Source organism: Lycium barbarum, chromosome 3 (genome assembly GCF_019175385.1).
Source record: "Lycium barbarum isolate Lr01 chromosome 3, ASM1917538v2, whole genome shotgun sequence".
NCBI classification, from domain to species: domain Eukaryota; kingdom Viridiplantae; phylum Streptophyta; class Magnoliopsida; order Solanales; family Solanaceae; genus Lycium; species Lycium barbarum.
Window position 1 is genome coordinate 98,067,663 of NC_083339.1, and position 5,838 is coordinate 98,073,500.

General features: G+C 40.7%; 1 long non-coding RNA gene across 1 annotated transcript; it reads left to right on the forward strand.

Moving 5' to 3' along the window:
* The first annotated feature begins 1,544 nt into the window (after window positions 1–1,544).
* Window positions 1,545–3,975, forward strand: LOC132633957 (uncharacterized). The gene is made up of 3 exons (XR_009579973.1): window positions 1,545–2,480; window positions 2,820–2,928; window positions 3,630–3,975. It is a non-coding gene; the product is annotated as an uncharacterized LOC132633957 (long non-coding RNA).
* Window positions 3,976–5,838: the final 1,863 nt, after the last annotated feature.

A 5,838-nucleotide genomic window follows, 5' to 3' on the forward strand; every position in this document is an offset into this window, starting at 1 on the left:
TTATGCACTGTTAAAATCAAACTAGCCACATCATAAGTTATTTGTCTTGACTTAGTTATGTGTCTGATCTGTGTGGCCAAATGTGCCCTTCTTCTAGTTATTTCATGCCTAAATTTATTCATGTCCAAACCTGTATTGTGTTGCTTAAATAAGGTTGTTGCTTTGTTGGGAGCTGGCTAGATGACTGTTAGATATTGTTGACTTTAACAATGTGTATTATTATCTTGTGGGGAAACAATTAGATGGTTATTAGATATTGTTAGTTTGAATGTGATCAGTAAACTTAAGTTTTAACTTGACTGTTTTTTTGCTATAACTCTCCTAGGATAGTTTTTTTGGTCTGTTTGGCAAAACGGTCTCATGTTTGATGGGCAGTACTACAATGATTTTAAGTCTGGGGAACTTTTTTGGTTGATCCAATTGAATTAGAAAATTTTTAAACTTTTTGCTCCTATCTTATGTTAACTTCTACTAAATCTGATGTCTTAACATGTCAAGCTTGGCTTTGCTTAAGCTAGTTAGTTCACTATGAAAAACAACTTGTGTAAATCATGGCGCTTTGTCAAAAATAGGTGTATTTTGCCTAGTTCATAGTAGTGTTTGTTTATTGATTTGCTTTGCTCTGAAACTGCCTGCACACCACTCTTAGTGAATTTCAGAATCAAATGGTACATGAATCTTTTGAGGTTTTGTTTTGGACTGGAATTGTACCTTTAAATATTAAATTGACTTGTCTGTGGTAACAAAGATCTTTACATGCTCCTTGGAAAGTATGAAGCTTATGCCATCAAGTTGATTAAATGGTTTTAATAAAAAAAAAAAGGGGGGGGGGGGGGGGGGGGGTTCCTAGAATGAGTTCTAAGTGTTAGAATTCGTATTTAGTATTTTCTAAAATTGGCCTTTATGGTCTGCAAGACTCATGATAACAGTCAAGAATCTTGTGTTTGGGTAAAAAGTGATGAGATGTTGGTCCTTCAAATCTGTTACAAATTGGCTCATGAGGCAGTTTTGTGTAGGACATGTCTCAGTTTGCAATAGCGATAGCATTATCATTGTTGCTTAGTTTGAAAAGAAAGTGATTTCAAAATTTGTTTGCCCTGTTTGTTTATGCTCTTGTCTTGCAACTATGTACATTTATTTCTCTCTATATGTGTCTGACCAATGGACTTATTTGCAAAGTTGGTTTTAGAATTAATATGTAGTAAGTGTGTGATCATGGGCTTAAAAAAAACTAAGTTGGCAAGAGGCTTTCATTTGATATTGAGTAAAAAAAAGAGTAGGAATATGCATAATCACATATCTTCTTGACACTTGACTTGTAAATTCCTTCTTTTTTCCTGATTCTGTCTGTTTTGCTGGGTTGAAACTTCTACATTTAAGGGTTTATAATCTCTGTTTCATCATCTTCTTTGTAGAGTGGTTTTTTTTTCAACAATAAATGAAAGGATATACCCAGATATATAAAATATACTCAAACTCTATACACCTCAAAAGTGTATAAAGGTTGGTATATCCAACATATATGGTGCATATCACTGCTATGAGTCTGTTGGCTTTAATATTTGTATTAGTCTGGGAGTTTAGGGCCAGTTTCTTGGTTTTTTTCTAAGTGACTAAGTGTAATTCATTAGTTAGCCCAGTTTTGTTATATTTCTCATAAGTGATGCTATTTGGGCCTAAGGTTCTTCCTCACTATTATTTTTGCTTCGGCCTGATTGTCTTTAAAATGTGTTCACTATTAAATGTTGTAATACATTCAACTAGATTGTACATTATGTGTATGCTATAGCTAGTTTTGTAGTAAGCTCTGCATACAAATATTGATGCTTTTTCTCTATATACTATCATCAATAGTAAATCATACATCTAGTTTTAATCTGCATACTGTCATAAGTTTATATCACAGTTCAAGCCTAAACTCATTATCCTTCCTTTCTCCAATAATATGTCACAATAAGAGAGAACTGAGTTGTTACACCTCTCGTTTTCATTGTAGGAGAACCTATGGTTTCCTAGTCGGGTATGCCTTTGGAATAGAGACTCGAGCCCGAGTTTTTGAATTAGAAAGTCTTGCCCCGTGTACAAGAGTACCTGCAGTTGTTCCTGGCAATTTCACGGACAGTCGTTGTCCGACATCGATAGGGTTCCGTAGCCTTGAATCTACAGGCGCAGGTTGAAGGATCGTCGACACGTCGACGGGTCATCGACCCGCTCGTCGAACTGCACCACTGTAAATTTTTCACTCCGAGTATAAATATGTCGTTCACCACTTTATTTCACATTTTCCTCCATTCCAGATCAGGGAAACCCTAGTATTTTCTCTCCCAACATTTTCCATCATTATTAGTGGTGATTTGGAAAGATCCGAGGCTCGTGAACCCGTGCTTGTCAAGAAGAAGGTTGTTTCTAGGGGTTTTTCAAGGTTGTGAAGCTTAGGAAGTTAGATTTGAAGTGATTCTTGAAATTTTAGACCCCTCAAGGTATGCAAATGATTTCTACCCTTGTATTTAAGTTATTTATCAAGGATTTTAGTGGTTTTAAGCAAAGAGGGGGTATTTGTGCAAGTCGTAAGTTGATGAAGGTTAAGATAGTAATTTGGGGCAATTTTAAAAGATGATTGGGGATAGATTTGAGTATATTTCTAAATATACAAGTGTTGTTATTGTTGTTGTGGTTGATGTTGGATTGAATAGGAAGTTGAAGGATTGTTAAGCTTATAAGGGAAATATTGCCCATAATTTGTTAAGCTCTATTCATATTCAAATAATTAGTAGGCGAGGTAAATAATCTAATTAAGGCCTACGTTATCTTGATTGTAGACTTACGAGCTCGAGGATTACAAGCTGGGCGATTAGATACAGTTCGAAGTATGTTGAGGCTATCTTTTCTTTCCTTTGGCATGATCCTATGATATGAGACAACGAGCAAGTAAGCGAGCTTCCATATTACTCTACTCTTATAAGCATTAGGAGTGCTTCAGTGTTTGATGTTCATGTACCTCGTTTATGATAATTCCTTCTGTTCATGGGTCAAATTTTGTGTATCCAATTCTATGTATACAGTTTATTCATGCATTACAATTATTGTATATCCATGTGCATTGACCCGTGACCAAACGGTATTATATACACGAATAATAGATATATGTGGGGTATGAGGAGATAGATAGGTGTTATACACCCATTACCACCTGATCAGCTGGTGCACTATGATGATATAAGGATCGGCCTACACCTACCGCAACAATGTATATGATGATGGCCGCAGACAGACCGATATGATATAATGGGATGTCATAGAGGCTTGACAGGCGTTATATACGGACATATATACGTATGACCTACATTGATAGGCATGAGCACACAGATTATGCGCCCACAGAGGCATTGTCAGTTATACAAATTTATGTAGATACATGCTAATACTAGTTCATACAAGTACATGCAGATAGTCATTTCAGCTTATGAGTTCAGATCTTATTCATGATTCTTATATATATATATATATATATATATGTGTGTGTGTGTGTGTGTGTGTGTGTGTGTGTGTGTTTATCTTATGCCTTACATACTCAGTACATTATTCGTACTGACTCCCCGTTGCTCGGGGGGCTGCGTTCATGCCCGCAGGTTCAGGTAGACTGACAGGTGGTCCAGCTTAGTAGGACTTCTATCCAGCTGTGGTCAGTGCGCTCCATTGATCCGGAGTTGCAGTCTATTTTGGTATGCTATCCTTTTGAGAGGTATATGCACTTGGGTATAAGGGGGCCCTGTCCCGTCCTTTCTACTGCTATTATTTCAGCAGAGGTCTGTAGACTGTTGTATGTATTAGTCAGATGATATAGCCTTGTCGGCTTCTATTCTTTTGTGTACAGTATGTGTAGCAGTCGAGCTGGCTTGCACTGTTCGTTAGTATGTTTATGTGTATACAGATTGTTCAGAGTTCATGATGTCGCCTATTTATGAGATCAGTTTAAGTCCTTTATGGGCCCTTGATATTTTGTAAGATTCAGATATGAATATAGGGGTGTTTGGTCGCTAGAGATCAGACACTCGTCATGACTCTACAGTTTGGGTCGTGACGGAAGTGGTATCAGAGCAGTTCCGTCCTAGGGTTTTCTACAAACCGTGTCTAGTAGAGTCTTTTTTATGGGCATGTTGTGCACCACACTTATAAACATGAGGCTACAAGACATTTTGGAAGATGTCGTTATTTCTCTCTTAGATTGTGCGATAGATCCCTGTGTTAAGCGTTTGCTTTTTGATGAATTGTTCTGATTTCAGCGTTGCCCCGTAAGAAAGCTACAGCTGCCCAGAAGGGCAAGAGAGTGGCTAGTGAGGCCACTAGCCGTACTCGACATGCCACAAGGGCCCAGGATGAGATTCAGAGTGAGAGGCCATCTGAGACATCGCATACCTCACCTCCAGCACCTGCCCCAGTTCTTCAGCCGGATGTACCGGGCCAGGATGTGCGGGATGTTGTGCAGTTATTGACCAGATTAGTTGCCGCCCATGCTCAGTGGCAGGGAGTTGGTATTGACCAGGCAGACAAGGCCGGTAGTTCAAGGGTTAAGCCCTTTCTTAGGTTAGGTCCTCCAGAGTATTCGGTGGTAAAGCAAAATATGGACCCTAAGGATTTCATTGATGGTATAAAGAGGACCTTAAGAGTTATGCACGCGGATAAGGTCGATTCTGTGGAGTTGGCTTCGTGATATTGCATTACAGTGGTTTCAGACTTGGGAGTTATCTGTGGGAGAGAATGCCCCTCTAGCTGTTTGGCGAGAGTTTTTAGATGCTTTTATTTGCAATTATTTACCACCAGAGTTCTAACGAGCCCGAGCAGACAGGTTTCTGCGTATTGAGCAGGGCAGTATGAGCGTCCGGGAGTATTGTGTATATTTTGATTCTATGGCTAGATACGCCCCCGCCATGGTAGGTGAGATGGAGAAAGTTCATCGCTTTGTGGCTGGTCTAGGGCCACATTTGATAGATGCTTGTACGACTACCACATTATAGCCGGCCATGGATATCTCTCGTATACAGGCGTATGCACAAATTTAGAGGAGAGCGTCAGCGGACGACAGAACGTGAACGTGACCGTGACCGGGGCCATGGCAAGAGGGCTAGGTCGTTAGAGATCGGGGGTGAGTCCAGGGGAGGACAGACACAACAATATCCCCGATATCCATTCCATTCAGTAGGGAGCGCACCTCCACGGTTTCCAGGTCCGAGGTTTGATCGGCCTTCTTATTCAGGAGTGGGCCAGAGTCTAGTGTATCAGGCTCTCAGTACTGAACAGAGTCAGGCCAGGTATGGCCACCCTTGCCGTGGTGTGCTCAGTGTGGTAGGCTACACGATGGGCAGTGTAGATTGGGGTTGGATGGTTGTTATGCTCGTGGTCAGTCAGGCCACAGGATGAGGGAGTGCCCGATGAGGGTTGGTAAAGGTATGGTTCAGCCTACAGGGTCTATGGCTGGCTCTTCTTATACAGTGCGCCCTTATGGGTAAGTTTTTCTGACACCAGTAGGACGGGGTAGAGGGAGGAGTGGAGCATCCAGCTCGAGCGGTCCTCAGCACCGGGTATATGCATTGGCCGGTAGGCAGGATCCTGAGACGTCTCCGGATATTGTTACAGGTATATTATCAGTTTCCTCCCATGATGTTTATAAGCTGATTGATCCAGGTTCTACCTTATCATATGTTACACCATTTTTTGCTGGCAAGTTTGGGATAGAGCCTGAGTCGATTAGGCCGTTTAAGGTGTCTACTCCAGTTGGGGATCCGGTTATAGCCAGGCGAGTATACCGGGTATGTTGTTATAGTTTGTAATTGTCATACC